The sequence below is a fragment of the Mytilus galloprovincialis genome, chromosome 2, assembly GCF_965363235.1.
Source record: "Mytilus galloprovincialis chromosome 2, xbMytGall1.hap1.1, whole genome shotgun sequence".
Taxonomy (NCBI): Eukaryota; Metazoa; Mollusca; class Bivalvia; order Mytilida; family Mytilidae; genus Mytilus; species Mytilus galloprovincialis.
The window spans coordinates 96,515,829-96,542,208 of record NC_134839.1 but is presented as its reverse complement, the minus strand read 5'-3'; the positions used below and the strand labels follow the sequence as shown (position 1 = coordinate 96,542,208).

At 32.6% G+C, this 26,380-nt stretch overlaps 1 long non-coding RNA gene across 1 annotated transcript; it reads left to right on the top strand.

Moving 5' to 3' along the window:
• The first annotated feature begins 20,580 nt into the window (after positions 1–20,580).
• LOC143062466 (uncharacterized) lies at positions 20,581–21,608 on the top strand. The gene is made up of 2 exons (XR_012974766.1): positions 20,581–20,783; positions 20,995–21,608. It is a non-coding gene; the product is annotated as an uncharacterized LOC143062466 (long non-coding RNA).
• The last annotated feature ends 4,772 nt before the right edge of the window (positions 21,609–26,380 follow it).

Genomic DNA, 26,380 nt, shown 5'->3' with positions numbered 1-26,380 from the left:
ATCCATTATTGCTCCTTTGGCCGACCCCAGAGCTTATCTATTTTATCTGTCTATTCGAAATAACATAACAAATGTGGTGAGCTTATCTCTTTTATCTGTCTATTCGAAATAACATAACAAATGTGGTGCACACTTTAAAACAACTCACTACGCGTGTTATTTAGTGTGCACCACATCTTTCATGTTATTTCTTCATAGACAGAAAACATAGAACAGTCATTCCTAAGATAGAACAGTCATTCCTAAAATAGAACAGTCATTCCTTAAATATTTTTCGAGGTGAAAAGTAAAATAGCATAAAATACCGAACTCCAAGGAAATTTCTAAACGGAAACACCTTTATCAAATGGCAAAATCAAAAGGTCATACCATCAAACCAATGGACATCTGTCAATTTACTGATTTTGTAAAGTCAAATTCATTATGTTGAAATGGTGGATTGAACCTGGTTACCTAGCTAAACCTTTCACTTGTATTACAGTCGTTTTAATTTCAAGTATATTGATAACAATATGTAAACAAAACAAACAGTTAAACAATTGTGATAACACAGTCAACATTGTCTGATAATCTTTATCGCTATAAAAAAAAAATATATCAACAAATAAAAACAAAATGGAATTAACACTCTATAGAAAACACACATAAGCAAAAATTAACAACAAGAATACCATAGCAGAATATCACAATGGCGGGATGTATAAATACCGAGCCACGCTAAAAGGATATAACCATAAAAGGTTCAAAAATACAAAGATAAATAAATAGCACACTATAACACGTTATTGATAAAGACAACAGTAGTATACCGCTGTTCAAAAGGCATAAATCGATTGGTAAACAACAAATCCGGATTATAAACTTAACCCAAGGAACCCAACGAAACAACAGAAACACTAAAGTGACGCATTTAAAGATGATAAAAACGTGAATAACTAGAATCATCATGTATTATTTGTGAAGTTGAATTTTCATCAACAAGGTTTTAATAAACCGATGAACTTTTTTTAGAAACGAAATGTTATTTGACACAATCCTGGATCATCAACTTTCTGCTCAGCACTTTAGCACCGAATAAGTTAGGAAATGTATATCCCATACGTAGGTTAATTCGGTATATTGCTGCTCGGTTAGGAGGAATTGATGAAAAAAAAACAAAACATTGTTTCAATTGTCATATATTCTGGTACTGAGATAACCACTTTTGTCATATACGTAGTATAAGTCTTAAACTGAGGCGAAGGAAGCCATGTCTGTTATTTCTTTAATTGTAATTCTAGAGGATATATGAATGGAACCGAATCAAAAAAGTTTTGATTGTTAATGAAAAAAAGACATCATCAATATATCAAAAAGTGAAATTGAATGATCTGGCTTTTCGTGTCTTCTTGTTTTAGACAAAAACAAGTGTCTAACTCAAACTCTGATTCATATGTTAATAAGAAGGAGCGGTACTACAGATACAGTTAAGTCGGCCTCATATCTTGACTTAAATCTAGAAATTGACAATGAGGGTCGGTTGAAAACAAAACTTTACGACAAAAGAAATGATTTCAGCTTTCCAATTGTGAACTTTCCATTTCTAAGTAGCAACATTCCAGCAGCACCTGCATACGGGGTATATATCTCCCAATTGATGCGATATTCCCGTGCTTGCATTTCCTATCATGATTTTTTTGATAGAGGGTTGCTGCTCACAAGGAAGCTATTAAACCAAGAGTTCCAAATGGTGAATGAATCATCCCTTCGTAAATTTTACGGACGCCATCACGAGTTGGTTGACCGTTATGGAATAACCGTTTCACAAATGATATCAGATATGTTCCTTACTTAACTACAATCCCCTTCCCTCTCATGAATGTGACCTACCGAATTAGACTATTTACCGGATTTGTTATCACATAAGCAACACAACGGGTGCCGCATGTGGAGCAGGATCTGCTTACCCTTCCGGAGCACCTGAGATCACCCCTAGTTTTTTGGTGGGGTTCGTGTTGTTTATTCTTTAGTTTTCTATGTTGTGCCGTGTGTGCTGTTGTTTGTTTGTCTTTTTCATTTTTAGCCATGGCGTTGTCAGTTCGTTTTAGATTTATGAGTTTGACTGACCCTTTGGTATCTTTCGCCCCTCTTTTAAGGAAAGGCGCACAATTCGTTGACATATGAATGTAGACAATTTGTTGAAAACGGTTACCTTCTAATTCAACAAATAATTATGTTGTCACAAGAAACATCGGTATACTAATAACTTGTTCCTCTGGGTAACATTTGTAGTCTGTATGATAACTATGAACAAAACATATCTGGGCTATGGTAGCCAACAGCAATAAATTTAGCGTCATTGCTACCATTCATTTATTGAAAAGCATTGTGACAACAATGTTTCGAATTGACACACTTTCGAACTTACACCCTCAACCACTACGATTTTAAATTGTATAAAGTTAAAATTGATTCTTTCAAATAGAAAAATATGAGTGAAAAAAATTTCAATATAAAACTTGGCCTCCAAGGTGACATCAGGAACACCATGTTTAAATTTGAAAAGCTTCGATGGAACGATTCATGAGTAAATACACGGACACTGGTTGGAAGCAACGTCCGTTCATGCAAAATTCTTCGGAAGGTTAAGCTGCCTGCTGGTGTGTGCGGGTTACGTGTTGTTATCAAGATATATAAAGGCAACAGTGGTATACCGCTGTTCGAAAGTCATAAATCGATTGAGAGAAAACAAATCTGGGTTATAAACGTAAACCGAGGGAAACACATCAGCTTTAAGTGGAAAACAACGAAACGCTAAAGTGTAACACACACAAAAACGAATTTTAAGATTACAACTACCATTTTCCATACTTGGCACAGGAACTTTTTATTAAAAAAAAAATTATTAGATTGATTCTGGCTTTGGATTTTTTCTTTTATATGTTTTACGACACAATTTATTTTCAAATGTAACCGAAACTAGTGCCTCAAATTTCAATAAAGGCTGATATCCATCTGATAGCATCTTATTTCTAGATGGTAGCATCAGACATCTAGTATCGACTAAACAAACAATTGTCAGGTCCTTTGATACATTTGTTAAAAGTCATCGGTTAAATCAATAGTAATTTATCACAATATTATAATGAAATTCAAATCCTAATTTATTGAAGGAACAAAGCAGTATGTGTTAGTTACAAGTTTAGCCAAGAGGCAGTTATATGACATAAGAACATACCATGTACAAATGGATTGTGGAAAATAAGTCATAAAATCACAACCTTGTCTGTCTAGTCAGATAAACAAACATCGTTCAGTAACTTCAACTTTAAATTTCGATCTTTATCATCTTACAACAGTTTGAATATACGTCAATAATGCCTAAAAAAACAAATATGAAGTTCCATATCGACTTTAACGAAATGAGTATCGCGTCTATTTTTCATTTTGGTTTCAATGTAATTTTAAAAAGCTCTATGCGGTGGTGGTTTTTTTTTCTTCCGTTTTAAGCTGAAAACATATAGCAGTCTATCTACAGATGTTCGCAAAAAACAATGTGTTTACTTTTTTTTTTGGGGGGGGGGGGGGGGGGAGTTCTCAACATGCCTTAAATATACCTGAATGTTAATAACTGTAAGCAGTCATTATTGAAATTAAAGTATATTTGACCAAAAAAAATGTTTGCGGGATCATTCTATTATCCTTATGCTTATTAACTTTAAACTTAAACAGATACATTTGATTGTCAATATGGTACTTTCTTACTTTTCTTATACGTAGCAAAAAGTGGTCTCACAAGACAGGTGAGCTTTAAATGCAAGTTCAATTTGTATGAAATGCATTACAACGAGACCTAAAATTGATGGTCCTATAAAGAGGCTCGAGGGAACAAAAAATTCAGCAAACTTTTAAACATTTTTTTTCGTTATCAATTTTATTGATAACACTATTAGTTGTTACTTGATTATATAATATATGGTACAAAAATCAACCAAAATATCAATTCGTTTTGGCCCCAGATGACTTTTAAAATGATTATATTGTTGAAAAAGCTCCAAATTATCTCCCTTTGGTGCAAAAATGCAATTGTTTTGCATTAAAATTGAAATATCTTTTTTTAACTCATCGGTGACCTATATTTTTTCATTTTTTTTCCCAAAAAGCTGTACTTAAACTAAACTAGAGGCTCTCAAGAGCCTGTGTCGCTCATCTTGGTCTATGTGCATATTAACAATGGACACAAATTAAATTCATGACAAAATTGTGTTTTGGTGATGGTGATGTGTTTGTAGATCTTTCTTTACTGAACATTCTTGTTGCTACAATTATCTCTATCTATAATGAACTTGGCCAAGTAATTACTGTGGAAAATATTTCCTACAACTTTACAAAAATTAATAAAAATTTCTGAAAATTGTTAACAATTAACTATAAAGAGCAATAACTCCTTAAGGGGTCAATTGACAATTTTGGTCATGTTGACTTATTTGTAGATCTTATTTTGCTGAACATTATTGCTGTTTACAGTTTATCTCTATCTGTAATAATATTGAAGATAATAACCAAAATCCTCAAAATTTCCTTAAAATTACTAATTCGGGGGCAGCAACCCAACAACAGGTTGTCCGATTTGTCTGAAAATTTCAGGGCAGATAAATTTTGACCTGATAATTAATTTTTTTTTTTTTTTCATGGCAGCCGTCTTGGTTTGTTGGCGGGGTCACATCACATATTTTTTTTTAACTATATACCCCAATGATGATTGTGGCCAAGTTTGGTTTAATTTGGCCCAGTAGTTTCAAGAGAAGATTTTTGTAAAAGATTACAAAAATTTACGAAAAATTTGTCAAAATTGACTATAAAGGGCAATAACTCCTTAAGGGGTCAACTGACCATTTTAGTCATATTAACTTATTTGTAGATCTTACTTTGCTGAACATTATTGCTAATTACATTTTATCTCTTTCTATAATAATATTCAAGATAATAACGAAAATCTGCAAAATTTCCTTCAAATTACTGATTTCGGGGCAGCAACCCAACAACCCGTTGTCCGATTCATTTCAAAATTTCAGGGCAGATAGATTTTGACCTGATAATTAATTTTATCCCATTTCAGATTTGCTCTAAATGCTTTGGTTTCAGAGATATAAGCCAAAATCTACATTTCACCCCTATGTTCTTTTTTAGCTCACCTGGCCCAAAGGGCCAAGTGAGCTTTTCCCATCACTTTGCGTCCGGCGTCCGTAGTCGTTAACTTTTACAAAAATCTTCTCCTCTGAAACTACTGGACCAAATTAAACCAAACTTGGCCACAATCATCATTGGGGTATCTAGTTTAAAAAATGTGTCCGGTGACCCGGCCAACCAACCAAGATGGCCGCCATGGCTAAAAATAGAACATAGGGGTAAAATGCAGTTTTTGGCTTATAACTCAAAAACCAAAGCATTTAGAGCAAATCTGACATGAAATTGTTTATCAGGTCAAGATCTAGCTGCCCTGAAATTTTCAGATGAATCGGACAACCCGTTGTTGGGTTGCTGCCCCTAAAATGATAATTTTAAGGAAATTTTACTGTTTTTTGGTTATTATCTTGAATATTATTATAGATAGAGATAAACTGTAAACAGCAATAATGTTCAGCAAAGTAAGATTTACAAATAAGTCCACATGACCGAAATGGTCAATTGACCCCTTTAGGAGTTATTGCCCTTTATAGTCAATTTTTAACCATTTTTCGTAAATCTTAGTAATCTTTTACAAAAATCTTCTCCTCTGAAACTACTGGGCCAAATTAATCCAAACTTGGCCACAATCATCATTGGGGTATCTAGTTTATAAAATGTGTGGCGTGACCCTGCCAACCAACCAAGATGGCAGCCACGGCTACAAATAGAACATATGGGTCAAATGTAGATTTTGGCTTATAACTCAAAACAAAAGCATTTAGAGCAAATCTGACATGAAGTAAAATTGTTTATCAGGTCAAGATCTATCTGCCCTCAAACTTTCAGATGAATCGGAAAACCCGTTGTTGTGTTGTTGCCCCTGAATCGATAATTTTAAGGAAATTTTGCTGTTTTTGGTTATTATCTTGAATATTATTATAGATAGAGATAAACCGTAAACAGTAATAATGTTCAGCAAAGTAAGATATACAAATAAGTCAAGTGACTGAAATGGTCAGTTGACCCCTTTAGGAGTTATTGCCCTTTATAGTCAATTTTTAACCATTTTTCATCAATCTTAGTTATCTTTTACAAAAATCTTCTCCTCTGAAACTAATGTGCCAAATTAATCCAAACTTGGCCACAATCATCTTTAGGGTATTTAGTTTCAACAATTTGTCCGATGACCCGGCCATCAAATTAAGATGTCCGCCACGGCTAAAAATAGAACATAGGGGTAAAATGCAGTTTTTGGCTTGTAACTCAAAAACAAAAGAATTTAGAGCAAATCTGACATGGATAAAATTGTTTATCAGGTCAAGATTTATCTGACCTGAAATTTTCAGATGAATCGGACAACCCGTTGTTGGGTTGCTGCCCCTGAATCGGTAATTTTAAGGGAATTTTGCTGTTTTGGGTTATTATCTTGAATATTATTATAGATAGAGATAAACTGTGAACAGTAATAATGTTCAGCAAAGTAAGATTTACAAATAAGTCAACATGACCGAAATGGTCAATTGACCCCCTAAGGAGTTATTGTCCTTTATAGTCAATTTTTAACAATTTTCATAAAATTTGTAAATTTTTATTAACATTTTCCACTGAAACTACTAAGCCAAGTTTATTATAGATATAGAGATAATTGTAAGCAGCAAGACTGTTTAGTAAAGTAAGATGTACAAACACATCACCATCACCAAAACACAATTTTGTCACGAATCCATCTGCTTCCTTTGTTTAATATTCACAGACCAAAGTGAGCGACACAGGCTCTTTAGAGCCTCTAGTTTAGCCATGGCGGCCATCTTGGTTGGTTGGCCGGGTCACTCCACATGTTTTTTAAACTAGATACCCCAAAGATTATTGTTGCCAAGTTTGGATTAATTTGGCCCAGTAGTTTCAGAGGAGAAGATTTTTGTAAAAGTTAACGAAGACAGACGACGACGATGGACGCCGGACGCCAAGTGATGGGAAAAGCTCACTTGGCCCAAAGGGGCCAGGTGAGCTAAAAAATGTAAAATTTAAGCGATTTCTGTTATTTACTAGTAGTTCTTTTTATTTCGTTATTACCTCTTTTTCTCCTATTAGTTCAACAGAAAAAAAGTACATTAATGATAATGCAGGTTTCTTTTGAAGGCAGCTTAAATGAACGATGACCCCATATTGTTAAATTTAATTTTTCTATTAAGTACATGTATATGATAAAGTTCATTTATAGAAAAAAATTAGCGAACTCCTATATTTAAAAAAAATATATACCTGCAAGCCCCCTTAACACAAGTGTTTGCTTAATGAATGTTTCAAAATTGACGCGCTAACGCCTGTATAATATTTGTCAAGGTTCAAATTTAAGACTGATTTTTTTAGACGACTGGTAATGTGTAAATTGTATGAAGCATGCTTCTGTATTAGACCTTGTACAAGTAAACCATCAATATCTGCTATGTGCCAGTCACACAGCTTTGTGTTGCAAAGTAAACATGTTTAATTAGCAAAATAAGGCAACAGTAGTATACGTCCGTTCATCCCAAACTCCTTCTGAAGGTTAAGCTGCTTGCTGGTGTGTGCGGGTAACGTGTTGTCATCACGATATATAAAGGCAACAGTAGTATACCGCTGTTCGAAAGTCATAAATCGATTGAGAGAAAACAAATCCGGGTTACAAACTAAAACCGAGGGAACCACATCAACTATAAGAGTAAAATAACAAAACACAAAAACAGTCTAAATGCTCATAAACATCTTAATATTTCAATGTGTTCAGTTTATTGCGTCTATTTGATACTAGCGACTTACAAGCACACACACACAATGAGTTTGTTTAATAAATAAGCTTGAGATGTCTGCTTCTTATTGACATGCTGCGGGGAAATATTGTATATCATATATATCGGCAAGTAAAAAACTTTTAAATCTGTCTCGTGTCAATCCAGTTTCTTCATCTTGAATTATAAAACCAATAGATTGTTAAGAATCTTATTATGACTATGCTTAGAGCAGACGATTTAAGTACGAAATATACATCTTAAGTACGTTCAATTGTAAATATCATATCTATTTTCTTTCATGATCAGGCAGTTTGGACAAATAATTATCTACCAGTATTTCATTATAAACAAACACCTAGTCAGCAAATATGAATTTTGTGGATTTTTTCTCTAAATTGCATTATTGATATATGAAAGCCTAATTAACCTTTGCTGGTAGACTAGAAAAAGAAAAATTGTGCAACAAAGACTTACTAATATTTCAGACAGGAAAGTTGTTTTCCAAATAGAAATTGGGAAAAAGGGATGAGATAATATGGACACCTCATTTTAAATAGACAAACTCTTCAACTAGTTGTATTTCCTCCAAACTGCTTAAAGTTTAATTGAGAAAAAGAATTCTTTCAACGATTAAATGATTGTCTCAACACTTTTTAAAGGCTATTGTTGTGCTGAAATTTAAATATATAAACTAGTATGCTTAGGTCCACTCGATTTCATTACGTATATTGGATCAGCATGAGCAAGAAAAAATCTCGAATTTTTCTGAAATCGAAATTCAAATGATGCTAGCTGAAGTTGAAAAACATAAAGGAACAAAATTTAGCAAAAAGACATGGGATTGGATTTGTATAAAGATAAATTCTTCAAATACCCACCACCAAAGAACAGTTAAAGAAATTCGAAAGAAATGGACAACATTTATGAGCAACGCCAAAAGAAATGAACAACATTTATGAGCAACGCCAAAATGAAAGTGACACACAATAGCTCATTTTGAAACATTCCACAAATTTATAGAATCATTGGTCTTGAAAGTCTATATTTACCAACAACATCAGCATCGTCAAATAATCTAAGATTGTCTCTGTTCAAAAACTCTCGGTTTTTGCGAATGTTATTCGCTCGTCGTCTTACATGAACATACACAGCGGCCATATTTGTTGTTTTTGTTCTAGCTCATTAGGCCATCTTAATTTTGTTGACAATCCTAAGACACCTATTTATATATCCTTACTTCGTTGACACCTCCCCGAAATTGGTTTCTCGTCGGGCTTAATATTTAGTTTATTTATGAAAGTGTGTCCCTTTTCCTAGTTTGATGATTTCCCCGTTGTTTTTTGGCGTAACACTATAGTGCTCCTTATTTACCTCCTTTACTGTAAATTTTATATTTCTTCCATTGTCTTGCTATAGGCTAATATTCAGTGTAATTTGCATATTTTATATTTAATAATAACTGGATTTCCAATTTAATCAAAGAAAAACTTTAATATGTACAAATGTAGGTTTAAGATTTCAAGCAAAACCTTGCTGTATTAAGTCAAGGATATGTTATTGATAGCATTATTTATTTAAATAATCATGTTATCAAACGTCTTTTCGAATATTTTATTTATTTGGTATTTGGTACAGAGATATGTTAAGAGATACCACATAGGCCTTGTATATATTGTTTGAGCATTCCTTGATCCAATTTTATAAATAAAGGCTATCAAAAATGATAGATCTTCTAGTTTTAAATTGTATTTTTAGAATCGTGTTTATCAACAGAGGTTAAGGAAGTTCGGATTTCTTCTACATATAAAAGGATTGCACCGAACTACACGAGTAGCAGATGTTTAAGTTCAGTAGAATAAACATGTTGCATTTAATTACTGCATTGATTCTAAATGACAAAAGTTGGAACTATTAAAGGATTACAATCATATGCATTATGAATCAAATCATTAAAATAAACTTTTAACAAAAATACAAAACTCCAAGGTATATCCATAAAAATTGACAAAATCAACGTTATAAAAGAAACCGCATCCAATGAAAAACAACAGTAGTATTCCTAATTTGGAGCAACCATTTTCTTTAAATTAATAAAGCTAGCAAAACCTCCCAGTTGCATGACAGTCGAATATAGTTCCGTTGTATTGACGAAATAAAGTAAGCACACGTGTACCTAGTGCGGAATTATTGGTACCGTTAGTGTCAGTTGTGTGAGCATTATTCGTATTCAACAGCAAACGTTTGTATACATACATTACAGACACACAATGCAATTGACTAAATAGTTCTAAATTGTAATACGCATATTAAGTGTTTGTAGTTGATTAAAAAAAAATGACAGATACAGATTAAAAGAAAGATATAAGAGGGAATCCAAATGAAAACATCACTGTAAAAGCTGTAAAAGAGGGACGAAAGATACCAAAGGGACAGTCAAACTCAGAAATCTAACATAAACTGACAACGCCATGGCTAAAAATGAAAAAGACAAACAGACAAACAATAGTACACATGACACAACATAGAAAACTAAAGAATAAACAACACGAACCCCCACCAAAACTAGGGGTGATCTCAGGTGCTCCGGAAGGGTAAGCAGATCCTGCTCCACATGTGGCACCCGTCGTGTTGCTTATGTGATATCAAATCCGGTAAATAGTCTAATTCGGTAGGTCACATTCATGAAAGGGAAGGTAGTCACGACGTGAGGAACATATCCGATATCATTTGTGAAACGTTATTTCATAACGGTCAACCAAATAAAAGCCTCTTGTCACCAAATCGCACCTTGAATGGAACCTGCTATGGTAACGCTAAAATTAAACCCGTTGGCAGGATACATAAATACCGAGTCACGTCAAGAGCATTACAACCAAAAGAACTATTTTCTTTTTACTGAGAGAACTTCATCTACACACTCTTCATGCTGTGCGACTTCTTAACCGTGCTCAGTAATATCAGCTAGTGCTTCCGGGCAACAGCAGTAGACCTGATCGTCATTTCAGATCAGACTCAGACAACATAATACGATCTGGGCTCCTGCATTTATTGATTTCGACAACTTCACTCAAAACCCATGACTAACACATCAACGCATCATCCAGATCAAAGGCTGGTTTTCTCATACTGGTGTGGTGGCATTCTCCAGATGTTTTGACCCTGTTCAGAAGTAGATGATTTAGATGGCTATGGAATTGATAGTTTTGTGGAAAGCCTATTAGATATTTCAACACAGCTGTAGAAAAATATATATCATTGACAAACAAAATAACCATATATTTCATCGTTATGATAAGAGATTGAGATCGATTACAGAAGTCAATCTTTAACACATACTGCTTGCTATTCATGATGACAAAATACCAGCCACTTTAACCAAACCTAGCCAGGTTATCTGTTCTATTGTCTAGTTATAGTTAGTCAATAAAATTGCAAAGTTTTCTCAATTTGACACAATATATATATGTTAAATGTTATGATTACCTATAAACTCATGTTCCTTAACTGGTTCGTTCAAATAAGTATAAGCATATTTGAATAAAGGATGAAAAAGGTCTACCTGCAAATACTGATGGAGCTACCGCGATACTTTACATTATAACTCTTATTAAGAAGCTATATCGATACAATTGATCGATGTTACAATTTTTTCTTCAAAAAGTTGTTTTTATGTAATAAGGACACACTAAACCCATTTCATTTTTGAGGGAAAAAGTAGTATGAATAACAACAGTCATAAAAAGCATAACTTTGTGTTGGTTTGAAATGTCCTTTCTTGGAGAATTCCCTGTTTTTTTCCACCTAAAAACACCCGAAAATCCGCATATTGGACTGTCATCATTTTTGAGGGTTAAATTAACTATTGATCACATATACATATATCATAATATATGTAAATCGAGATATTGATCAAAAAGCATTTTTTTTTTTTTTTTTATAGTAAATTTTATTCTGTCGGCACTTTTTGAAATTGGCACTTCTGTGAAAAAATCCCCGGTAAATTGGCCTTTCCTCTTTCGTTCAAATAAGTATACGCATATTTGAATAAAGGATGAAAAAGGTCTACCTGCAATTATTTCCATTTACAAAAAGCTGCATAATTAAAGGTAGATTTAGTTTTTGGTGGAGTTCGTGTTGCTTAGTCTTTAGTTTTCTATGTTGCATCGTGTCTTTTTTTAGGCCACGTATTTCCATTCCAGAATAAGTGATAATTCTTAATCATTCGGGTAAGAAACAACAAGCAGATATGGCTGCAATTTTGTGTCTGCTAACAACTCTTTGTATTGTAATTATTTTATCATTTTATCTTTACAGTTGTACCTTTTTCACTGAACGCGAGAATGTGGGAAAATCTGCTTTATTATAAACGAATTACTTTCGTGTATACACACACGACTATATTAAGATCTGTTGATGCTGCTGGCACTTTAAAAACACATTTCGTGCTATCACATCTCTAAACTGAAATAAAATCCATGACAAAGAAGAGGAAACAACTCAGAAGAAAGGCTCAAAAGAGTGAAAGCTTTTTTAGTTATCGCCAGAAAAGTGAGTTTGAGTGCCAGGTAGATGAACAGGACTTAAAAATCAAACTGATTAGACAGGTTAGATTGAAGCAATTTAAACCAGAGGGAATTCATTTTTAGCACAAGTGTTCCGAATATAAGAAGTGCATATGTCGAAGCAAGGAAGAAAATATCTAAGACACAACATTTCAAACACTACTACATCTTGATACAAAATTGTCAATTTAAAATCATTGTAACATCACTTTACTGAAATAACTAACCATACAATACTTTGTAAAACAGCAAGAACAATTTCCTTTAATGGCGACATAACAGATAATTTGGAATCGCACCTTTCAAGCTATGGCTTAGCTTGTGTTCTGTCAACACGTTGTTCAGGTTGTACCATTGGCATAAAAAAAACAGTGGTCATTAAAATGTTATTAATAAATTATTGGTTTTAAGATTTTAATGCCATCTATGATACAAAACAGATTTGCATCCATTGATACTGAATCAAACCATTGGCGGTGGACTACTTATTTAATTCTGAGTGCCGTAAAAAAAAATGTGTATATCATGGCGTATTCATTCCCCTTTCCTGACTCTCATTATGTGATAAACCCTGAACCATAATAGCTAGAAACTGTTAGGTATATACTTAGATACACAAATTCAGCACCTAGAATCCATACAGTGAGAAACAAGTGACAAAGTATTACCTCCCTTTTTTGTACACTTTGTTTTATCAATGTTTCTTTCGTTTTAGTAATTAGTAAATATATAATAAGTTTAAATTAAAACAATGTTTAGAATTCCTGGAGTACCAACTACCTCCATAAAACATACCAATTATCCGGATGTGTATGCATATACTTGAGGCGTTCAGGGGGACAATTGAAAAGGAATCGATTGACGTCAGACACGCGAATCAATGAATGTGTTCGTAGATAGATGTTTTCGCGTTCAGTTAAATTGTTCCTTTTAAAATTGTTACACGATGATGACTGCTGTACCCTTATTTTGACTATTTCATTTATTATGTCTGTTTAGTTCACTCATCATCGTAAATATAACGAAATTTGATGAGACTGTCATCAAAATGAGAGGTTTAGCGCTATAAACCAGGTTTAATCCAGCATGTTCTACATTTGAAAACGTCTGTACCACGTCAGGAATATAACAGCTCTTGTTCATTCGTTTTTTATGTGTTTTGTAATTTGATTTTGCCATGTGACTATGGACTTTCCGAATAGATTTTCCTCTGAGTTCAGTATTTTTGTGATTTTACTTTTTGATATGCAACAGATTAACACTTTTAAAGTAAGTTAAGAAAATGCAAACGGACCTTATTTCGATATATAATATTAAATTGAATGAATCGAGAAAATCGGAAATACATGTTTAAAAATCTAGAAGACTTTTTCTTATTTTATTTTTTTTTTTAGAAGAACTTATACTTTACACATTGTACCCTAGTAGTGCACCAAAGTCGATTTTAGTAGATAATACAGACAATTGTAAACACAAATAAATTGTAAATCAACAAAAAAAAGTGATATTGACTTTTCTGTAGTTACCAAACAGAAGTTAAAACCGTCACCAAATTGAGCCTTCCAACGGTGGGTATATCCATGACGTGTTGACTCTTTGGGCCTTTTGTTTTTCGCTCATAGTTATATGTTCATCTGAAAACAGAATTTGGTCTAAACTTATACAAATCCTCATTTCACTGCATGGAATACGCTACTGATTTGCTTCGCATCTTCACTTAATATTTGCTCATACTTATTAAACATAGTAACAAATTAAACATTATTACTTTCTCCTGCTATTGATGTCCAAAAGAAAATTGAAGAAATACTTAAAAAGAGCATCGACGCTTATTATAGGCGATAAAACACTTACACCCGTTGTCCTAACTGACAGTTAAGGATTCGTTTAATAGGATAAAGTGAATAGTCATATAGAATTAGATATCAGATGGTGGTGTAAATCTTCACGCACTTCACAGCAGGGTAACACTTGGCTAAAACAAAACATAGCACAACAGATTGATCTCATAATATGCGATATGCGTTTGTACATCTGTACCTGCGACCTTAAAATTACGACGTCAAATTCATACTACTTTCTTCTTAGCAAAACATCAATCAGTCCATTGTATATACTCAAATACATACTTGCCAGAAAATACCTTTTGTTCAATGTGGGCAGTATTTGGAAGCATTGTAAAGGCCTTGTAGTGACTGCATAAACTAACCGGTGGCAACAATAGTAAATCAAATGAACTCTGTTTTAGTAAAAATGTTTCGAAATATTTTTTTCGCCACACAAAAGAGTTAGATTGAAAGGATTTTAATGACTTAAAATGCAAATATCAAGCATTGATGATGTAACTGACAATAATTCAAACATAGTCTCAAGAATGATTTAACGATATGGAGGCTGGAGTTGTGTCCTAAAGCTTCTAGCTGAATTTGCGTCTTTGGTTATTGTGCCATAAAAATGAAAAATAGAAATAATATTGAGAATGGAAATCGGAATTATGTCAAAGAGACAACAACCAAACCAAAGAGCAAACAATAACAAAGCATCTTTAACCAGATAACCTACTTATCTCAAAATAAATATTTACCGGGGTTTTAAACCTATTAAATGGTTACATTGACGAAAAGACAATATTTGTATATGCATTTTTTCGCTACAAATACAGACCGGCGTACTTGAATACTTAGATGTAAAAAATAGGTAGTTTGCACGAAAAAGATGACAAAGAACTGATTAATACTTTGATATATAAATATAATTTCGAAAAGGAAACATTGGATTGTAGATAGTATTATTGGATGGTTTTAAAATCCCAGTAAGGGAAGTAACCACAAATTATTGTAAAAATAAAGCAAAGTTAACCAAGGGGCGGAGATATACTCTGGAAAAAGAATCAGAAGAAAAAATAAAATTAAGAGACGAGACAAATATAGATGACAATGAAATAGAAAAAGAAATGGGTATTGAAGAAGAACTAAATAAGATATATGAAGAAAAAGCGAAGGGAGCTCAAGTGAAAAAAATAATTCTTACTTCCTTGGGATCAATAGAAACTTTTACAAAAAATAAAAGATTATTATGAAAACTTGTATAACAAAAAAAAAAGTTTAAATAAAGATTTAACAGAAGACTATATCAGCGATACAAAATTAGAAAATACCGTTGTTGAAAATGACAAACTAATATGCGATGGGAAAATTACAGTGGAGGAATGCACACATGGTATCTTTAAAATGAAATTAAATAAATCTCCAGGTCTTGATGGACTTTTATCGATTTTTTTGGAATAAACTTAAATCACTACTGGTAAATGTCTTAAATACAGGATACGATAGAAACAGTCTTTCATATTCACAACGTACCAGTATATTAACTTTGATATTTAAAAAGGGGGATCCATTACTTTTGGAAAATTATCGTCCAATATCACTTCTTAATATAGATTTTAAAATTTTGTCATATGTTCTTGCGCAATGTTTAAAAAATGTACTTCCAAAAATTATAAATGAGGATCAAACCGGTTATGTCAAAAATGGATTGATTGGGTTTAATCTGAGACAAATCCAAGATGTAATAGACTACTCAGAAACATACAAAATAGAGGGAACAATTGTTTTTGTGGATTTAACAAAAGCATTTGATTCCTTGGAATGGGATTTTATTGTTAGAACTTTGAAACATTTGGGTTTAATGAATTATTCATTAAGTGGATTAAAACCATGTATACAGACGTTTAAACATGTGTTATGAACTATGGGTGGGTATCAGAAAATTTCAAAAATTCAAGGGGAATCCGACAAGGCTGTCCTTTATCAGCATTAAAATTTCACAACTAGCAGATGACACAACATTATTTTGTAAAGATAAAAACGATGTAATATCTGCAATGAATATAATAGAAATTTTTGGCTCATTCTCAGGACTATTGGTAAATAGAAATAAAACAGAAAGATTATGGATCGGGAAATTGAAATCATGTAAAGACAAAATTGCGGGGATTAATTGGGGAGATAAACCTATTAAAGCATTAGGGGTGTTTTTGGACATGATAAAGATGAATGCAAAAAATTAAATTGGAATTGTAAAATAGAGAAAATGATGAAATTGTTCAAGCGTCTGGCGTACTAAATTATAATCCTGGTACCTTTGATAACTTTTTACACCACTGGGTCGATGCCACTGCTGGTGGACGTTTCGTCCCCGAGGGTATCACCAGCCCAGTAGTCAACACTTCGGTGTTGACATGAATATCAATAATGTGGTCATTTTTATAAATTTCCTGTTTACAAAACTTTGAGTTTTCGAAAAACTAAGGATTTTCTTATCCCAGGCATAGATTACCTTAGCCGTATTTGGCACAACTTTTTGGAATTTTGGATCCTCAATGCTCTTCAACTTTGTAATTGTTTGGCTTTATAAATTTTTTGATATGAGCGTCACTGATGAGTCTTATGTAGACAAAACGCGCGTCTGGCGTACTAAATTATAATCCTGGTACCTTTGATAACTTTTTTCAAGACATGGGGAAAACAGAATCTTTCAATTTTAGGGAAAATACTTCTTTTTAAAGCATTAATTTTGCCGTTTACATTCTTGGGAAGGGTTTGCTTAACTCCTGAAAATTATCTTACAGAAACAAGAAGCTTTAAATATATTTGGGATGGAAGCCAGACAAAGTAAAAACTGATAACTCTTCCTTATGAAAAAGGAGGCCTACAAATAGTCGATTTTAAAAGTTATTTTATATCACTTAAAGCATCATGGGTATATAGACTAGTTAATGGTAAATTTACCAACTGGAAGCTTATACCTTTTAAATATTTAAAAGTGTCTAACATTATTTTAGTTATGTTTCATATGAATTTAAATGATATAAAACATTTAGAATATTTTAAATATGTTCCAGAATTTTATAGAGAAGTAATAAAGTCCTGGATTTTGACTTGGGGTGGCCAAACAAAACAAGCAGTGACATATGCTGATATAAGAAAACAAACAATTTGGGGGAATACGTTTATTGCATTTCATAAGAAACCAATTATCTTTGAAAACTTGATTAAAAGTGATATAATATACTTGAATGACATTCTTGATAACACTATGTCACTATTACAGAAAATTATACTTTGAACAAATTAAAGTGTAAAGTAAACTGGATTGCTAAATTTCATAAATTGAAACAATCCATTCCACAAAATTGGATTGGCATAGTCAAACAAGAAAATTCTGTCCAAAGTAAAGTAAATATCCAGAGAAATAAGATCACATGGAAAGATCGTTATTTTGAGACTACATTTTTTTCAAATAAAATGTTATATGACTCTCTAGTGAATAGTAAAAAAGAAACGTCAGTAGGCAAAAACAAGTGGCTCAAAATTCTACTATTGCAAGAAACTTCAAATATGAATTCATTATATAACTTTATTTACAAATTCTTAACTGAAAATAAAATTAAAAATATACAGATGAAAACTACTGCAGTTTAGTGTACCAACCAAAAAGCATTTATAACAATGGAAAATAACTAATAACAGTTTGTGTAGTTTTTGTAACATAGAAGAAGACTATGCTCATTATTTTTTCAACTGCTCTTATTTGACAAGATTTTGGCAACAAATATACGATCTCTTAAAAAAGGGTAATTTAGATTTTTCAATAAAATTACAACACATGATATTTGGATACAAAACTACAGACAGCAAGTATTACCCAATAAATTTGTTTGTTTCAATTATTAGTTTTTCAATATAAAAGTCGTAGTATGTATCTGAGCAGAAAACAAAAAACTAAGACGTCTACTGATTTTTTGTTAATGAATACACCAAGAGAGTAGATACCAATATTAATGGACATAAGACAATAAGTCCAATGTTACTTTCAATTAAAAGAAACATAATCAATGAATGATTTTTTCATATTGTTAATATAGAGTTTTGTAAACAAAATGTATGTCAATTAATTTAATCAGCTGATTCCCTGGGTAGTCAGTGGATTGTAACAGGGTACGTCAAGAGAAGCTTCGAATCTTGCTGGTTTATGTAACAAGCAATATTTGATGAATAAAATTATTATGTAGTTAAAAACAAAAGTAAAATAGGTAGTTTGGCGAAATTGAAACATTAAAAGGACTTTGTGGTTCTCTTCGAAAACTAACAATCTTTAGATTTTCTTTGTTCATGATTTCTTCTATTTTCTTTGTTTGCAATATGCAGCAAAGATTGACATTTTCAGATTACAGTTTCATGAATGTAACAAAAACAAATAAATCAAGCATCAGTTTTCAAATATGGCACACATATTCCCATTCCAGAAAAATTGATGATTCAACAACAAACACATTTGCATTCATTGAGACTGAACTAACCCATTGGTCGGAGAAATCACCTGTTCATCTGAGTGCCGTGAAAAAAATTTGTATATTATGGCATATTCATAAAATTAATTTTTGAAGAAAAGGCACGGCGAATTAGATAAAGAGATGTGGTGACTATGGGTAAATAAGGCGTTTGGCAATAGAATTAAAACAAATATTTATTAATTACTGCCGTTAGATGTAATGGGTGGTCAAAATGCACACATAAACATTCTTAGAATATAGCTGTTGGTTTCCCGATAACTGTTGAGAATTATGTTTATTAATACATGTAAAATACAACTAGTATATATCTATTCACATGCAACAGGCGTGTAATTATCATACTAGTGTTTTATAAGGTGTTTGCTTTAATGGTGTTTAAATGGGGTTGCCTGATAAAACCAGGGAATGTATGACCATTATCTATTAGTTTTGAAAATCACATTTAAGAACTATACAGACTGTGTACATCTATTATACAATCGACGCTGGAGGAAGACAGATGATGTACCTTAACTCGAAATGTGGGTACATTTATATTTTTATAAGAAAATAATAATTAAGAGTAAAATTGATTTATGAATTCAAATTACTACTTTTAATAGTCGACATGGAATCATATAAACATTGCAGCTGTAAAAGCCACGACAACTACACCAGTGATATCACTGTTGACAACATCAGTAAGGTAAAGGCAGACACGATGAGAATGGCTGTTGTAGATGTCATCATTGAGAGCGGTGACATATTTGCCCATATCATTTACCTCAGCCAAGGCTGTGTGAAGTATGCTGAGAAAAATTTTCATGAATACATGGAAATGCCACGAAAAAAGATTGACTTGTCAGAAGAGGTTCAAGCTGTTATTTCCCTTTTAGAAAGGGATGAGTGCTCTATTGAACAGCAACAACTTGTAAGAGCCATAGGGAAATGTCAAACTAGAGCCATATACGAGAATTCAAAGAATGTTGGTGGAAAATTTAATGATGATGAATACCTGGAATCTTTAAACGTAACAGGTAAGTAAGGAATAAATTAGGATAATGATAGGATGAAAACGATGACCTTGCTTATTTGATTTATTGTAAAAAAAAAAGTGTCTAAAAATCCTATATAGGCTGGGTATTAAACTGTTTATTTTTCTCCATCGTCACGCTTTGCGGGTGACAAACATATGCAGTAGGTCCGTCCTGTCTTATCTGTCTTGAGGAAATTGGATGGGAGGATATGGGTACACAGGGGTATATGTCCAGACAAGTCACAGTACGTTTATTGTTAGACGGGTATAGCCATCTGACCTTATGACGCAGTTGGGGTATACTCAGAATTTATGATGATAAGTATTTATATACTAAATCCAAATTTACTTTAAAATTCGATTATTCTTAGTTGAAGATAGGGAACATTGATGGGAATTGCAATCCACATGATAAGTAAACATTTAATAGTCTTTAAGGAGGTTGACACATTCGTTGTTAAATTAAAAAGGAGTGTTATATGTGTTGTTTTAAAGAAAAATGAAATTAAAGACTGAACTTGCTACAATTGAAAATATGGGTTTTAATCCACCAAAGCAACGTTTATCTCATTTAAATATTTCATATCATATATGTCATGTGTGCAAATATATATTTAAGATACAGCTTGGTAACAATCGGCCATCCAGATGATAAAATCAAGTGGTAATGGGAGACCCATGCTTAGATCATCCTTGTTTTAATCTGTAGAAACGGTACGTACAGTTGCTTACTTTTTCCAGTTAATTTCTTGATGGTATTGCTCTGCCTTACATCATATGAAACAAAGTGATTGACAATCATATGGTTTTCCTAAATTGTGAAATGGAATTTGAGGACGAGGAAACGTTCTTAGAGCACATAAGAGACAAATATCAGTGTCTAGTAACTCCAATTAAGAACTGCTGAAAGTACAATATTTTATTACTTCCAGGTAAGTTTACACACAAGTGTCTCATCAATTTATTTATTATTTTTAGCTTACTCTTCGGTGTTTGACAAAGAATCACGTTGAAGACCATACTGTATCCAACAATTGCCTACTGAAACTGCATTGTGTCTTGGGTCGATCTATGTCTTATTGACTCTCATACAACATCTTATTTTATTTTGTTATTTAATAGTATATTTTTTTTCTGTTACAGGACCAGGTCTTTAAAAAATTAAGCAACACGATTCCCACTCAAGTGCTCCGTGAGAGTAAACATATCCTGCTCAACATGTGGCACCCGTGTGTATTGCTCTTTGTCCAATTTGCTAGGTTTTACTTCTGTGGATGAGGATTATATGTATGCATATAACATCAGTAGATAAATCTCAAACGTTCGGACACTTTTCAAAAATTCTAAATTCTTGGAACAACCAACCCTGAAGTCATTTAGTGGAAAAGACTTTGACAACGATTTAATCAACATGTCTCAAAAAGACAAAGAACATCGGCGACAACACATTTTGTGGTTACACGATAAACCACTAGGCACTAAGAAGAAGTATGAACCTGTTTTGTATTGCCTGATGATCGAGCAAATGACGAAGCTGTATCAAATTAGATGAAAGCCGAAATTTCTAATTTTGTCGAAGAACAACTGAAATACATGGGTGACCAAACATGAGATGAAAAATGGACAAAGATCAAACGGAAGACGAAAGCTGATTTTCTAACATTTTTACAAACTAGGTACAAGTTGAAGATGATTCATAATTAGAAACATATTTATTTTTGTGTTAATCAGTGGTGTGACATTTAAATCTTAAAACTACATTTTTCATACATGCCAATACTTTTATTTGTTACATATTCTCATTTCGATGTACTTGATAAGGCACATCTTTACCAACCTAGTTTATTTGGCACCTTCTGGGGGAATGAAAGAAGTGTACTGCAAAATCCTCTTTAATAAGTTTATTTTTCTAAATATTTGAAATTTATTTATCTAGGGCATGCTATGCCTTAAAACTTTTCAAGATTCCCAGGTTTGTCTGTACTTAAAAGAGTTAATTTTGAGGGGAAAATGCACCCATTTCAGCGAAGGGTACACATGAACCTTAAAGCTCATGTTAGAAAACTCTTATCACAACAACTGATATGATGCGCTTTTCAACAAATACTGGGAAAAAAATGTACGAAGTTTTATACCCCAGTTTAAGCGAGTTTATCAATACAAGAAAAACGGGTTTACCATATAAACCTGGAATAGCCCCATCTTTTATTACATGAATCAAACCTGTTAAGCTACCCCACAAATATTCCATGTATAGTTATATAGTTATGCATGGACTAAGATATACTATGTATAGGTCATTGACAGAACAATTAATACTATTTAAATGCAGGGTTAAACCTTCTAACGATTATCAACCATAATTTAACTAGTGAATCTTGAAGACATTCTAATATACGATGAGATTCATTGTATACACGTCTGATAAGTGTACCGTCAAACCAGTGATATATAAACAATAATTAGAAATTTAAAAATTCAATGAATAGTATTAGCAGCTTGATGTTAAATAGCTTCACTAACTATTGTGTTTTTTTTTCTCACAAATCTTGATTGTTATACAAATTAAACACCACACATCGAGTTTAGAAAAATTACAGGAACAATTCAATAATCTTGAATTCCATATAAATTAATCACAAACAAAACACGTACAGTTGCTTTTGTTTGTATTCTATAATCTTGTGAACTTAAGGTTCATGTGGACTCTATGGCTAAATGGCCGTATTTTCACCTCAAATTAACTCTGAGTACAGGCAAACCTGTGCATTTAGAAACGTTTTAAAGCATAGCATGCCCTAGATAAATAGAATTCAAATGCAAGATTTAGAAAATTCATAACTTAACTAGATTTTAACATACACTGCAGAAGATGATAAAATTAACAAACAGTTGAGTTTACCTTGATATGGTCCACTCAGGTACACAGTTTAAATAACCAATTATTGTCAGGTATCGATTGTTCATCTCATGTCCATGTCAAACAAAACAGCTCACTTCTATAATTACCTGTGGGGAAGTTCTGAAACCTGTTCCCCAACTTAGTTTATTTTGGCACCTTCTGGGGGAATGAAAAAAGTGCACGGCAAATTCCTTGGAAGTTTTTATTTTTCTAAAACATAAAACATATTTGAAATTTATTTAACTAGGGCATGCTATGCCTGAAAAGTTTTACAAATGCACTCTGTACTCTGAGTAAATTTTGAGGTGAAAATACGGCCATTTTAGCCATAGGGTCCACATGAACCTTAAATGCAAATTAAGAACTGACAACTGCCGGGACTTCGTAGTTAAACGTTTTAAACTGAAGTGACACATATAGAATTCTTGATAAGTTGTACCAACTACCTCTTTTTATTGATTCCAATTACTTCCAACGTTTCTAACTCCCAGATCAAAAATCGTTCTGGATTGACCCCTTCCTCTCTGTACCATGATGTGTTATGGCCAATAATAGTAATAGTCAGTCGGTTCAGATGTGCCTACAAGATAATTTTATCTTTCCTTTACCTCTCTATATATATTATACATGTGTTTATCAAAGTGTAGCGAAATACCATCAATCTTGTGACAAGTTTTACATAAAATACTTTTTGTCGCATTTTCAATATCATCTACAACAAAAGTAATATCACCAAAAAAATGAACTTCGAGGAAAATTCAAACCGGAAAGTCCGTATTCAAATGGCAAAATCAAAAGCTCAAACACATAAAACAAATGGATAACATCTGCCACATTCCTGACTAGGTGTGCAGTCTTTTTTCTTAGATATAAAATGGTGGATTAAACCGTGCTTTTTAAACCGTGCTTTGTATCTAGCTATTGACAACGATGTGTACACAAAACAAACAGGCATGATAGGTAAAAAAAATGTCAAAAATAGGGGTACAGCGGCTAACATTGTGTTATAAACTTCATCACTATAAAAACAAATATGTAATGAAGAATCACAAAAAGGCGTATAGACAAAGCACATCAGCAAAAATTAAAGACAAGAGAACAAAAATTTACCATAACACAAAAACGTGATGGATAGGTACTGAGCCACGTCATGTTTATTAAAGAAACAAATAAAGCATTTAGACAAAGCAAATAGCTAAAATGAAAGAAAGGAATACACGTTTTATTTTACAATAATATAAAACAATGCGGATTTACAAGTACAGAGCCACGTCATATGTATCAAAGAAAATTTAAAAGGCATATAGACAAGGCACATTGGCGAAAATGAAACAAGAATACAATACAATATAATAGAACAATTTTAACTCAATGACGGGATGTATAAGTACGGAGTCACGTCATATGGATATCATAACAAACAGTAATATTCACAATGACATTAAAAATAATACTATAACACATTATTAAGATGATAAAAAACCTCAGTACCTATACATCAAGACCATCGCGTATTACTTGTGAAGTTGAAACGAAATATGTATCGACAAGGTCTTTTTTGTAATAGATTCTGGTATTGAAATGACCGTAAAACTGATAATTGAAATGAGGAATGTGTTAAAGATACGTCAACCCGACCATATGTAAGAGAACAGCAGAAGGTCACCAACGAGCCTTCAACACAGCGACACACCCACAGGGGTGCTTCTGCTAGCCCCTAAACAAAACAAAAACGGTGTACTAGTTCAGTGATAATTGACGTCATACTTAACTCCAAAACATATATATAAATGGACATATACATTGTAAATGTACTAAAATAAAAAAATCATACAAGAATAATGAAGGCCAGAGGCTCCTGTCTTAGGACAGGCGCTAAAATGCGGCGGGGTTAAACATGTTTCAACCCTCTCCCTATACCTCTAGCCAGTGTATGTCAAATTCGGGGTATATGTCTCAAAATGAGGCGGATGAAACCGTGCCTCTTGCTACTAATGTTTTCAATTTTTGTAGTGCAAATTGTTATGAAAAGACACCAATTAGATGATAAATATATCATTTTCAGTATACTCTATATTTAGAACCAAAAAAAAAAGCAGCATAGAACAAAAAAAATATAGAAGCTCCACAGCTTACATGATCTAAAAAAAATAAACAACATCAGAAGCATTTAGCTCAAAACAAAGTATATTATTCAACATATATTATTCCATATAGAACCACTTGTTAATAAAACACTTAGCATGCCTAAATAGGCTCACTTATATTTGTCAGTGAATTTACAGATTTGAAGTGTTGACAAAAACGTGTGAAATTTGAAGTAGAGATTGAAAAGAGGTATGTTACCGTTGAAATGTTTTGAACATCAAAGGTTATTTCATATTTGATTTTAATAAATCATAATAACTGTAAGCCTTAAAATAGTTATTCAGTACTTGGTAATCTTATTGACTGGTTTTATACACAAGAAATAAAGGGTTTATCAATAAGATATCATAATGGTATTCTAAAGTCAATATTAATATAAATGAATATTAACAATTTATAATGTGTATTGACCTACAAAATCTCCTTATTATTATACATGCCTGTTCTCCTAATGATAACAGCCTTTTTAATCAAACTATAAGACAGATTGGCGTGTCCCTTTATTTTTATCGTTTTTATATCGTGTATGCAACTAGTATGCTAAAAACATGAACAATGAAAAAGGCCAAAGTAAAAACAAATTACAGTTTGTGTCCTACTTTTAGGAGAACAAAAAAGAAAATCAACCAAATTAATGGGTCGAAGTAATAAACATGAATGGATAATTGATGAACAATTAGGTAAACATGGTGATATAAAGGAACAGGGTTTGTGCTGTTCTTTCTATGAAGTCTGGGACTATGTTGATTTGAACGAGGTCAAGTACAAAGGAACTTACGAGTCTTATGGAATGTGTCTTGGTCTGTCGAGTTTTGTGATGTATAGCTCAATATGAGTTTAGAAAAATTTACAGGTGTATAACCTTTGTTTGTTTTGTTACTACTTATCATTTTCTTTTTTTTAAAGAAGGCCCAGGAAGACCCCTTTTTTCGCCCCAAAATATAGCCTTCTTATAATGTTGTTAAATTGTTGACTTTTACTTGTTTATTGAAAAACAACATACTTTTGTACATAATTATGCCCTATTTATGAACATTATGTCGTCCATCCGACTGTCCGTTTGGCTGCAGTTTGGGATAAACAAGTATGCAGTCACTTCGGGTCCAAATGGGGACGACAAATCCGGTGCCTCGTGTAAAGAGAGTGTCGTGCTTAATGCAGGTTTAGAATCGTTAAAACATCTCTCTGAGGGGTCTGTAGGTACATTATGATTTCCGCCCTTATCCTTCTTGATTCACAAATATGTGATTGACACAAATTTACTTAATTGAATACTTATCATTGTTCTTCGGTCACGAGCTGATTTTTTTTTTAATTTGATTCTTAGAGTATTAATTTATATTATTACATTGTCTTCTTTTATATAGAACTAGAGTTGAAAATCAATGAAAATCAAAGAAACTACTTTTTTTTTTAGATTTGTATTTCACTGAGAAATTATGCATTCCACTGCAATCAATGTAATAATTGCATATATAT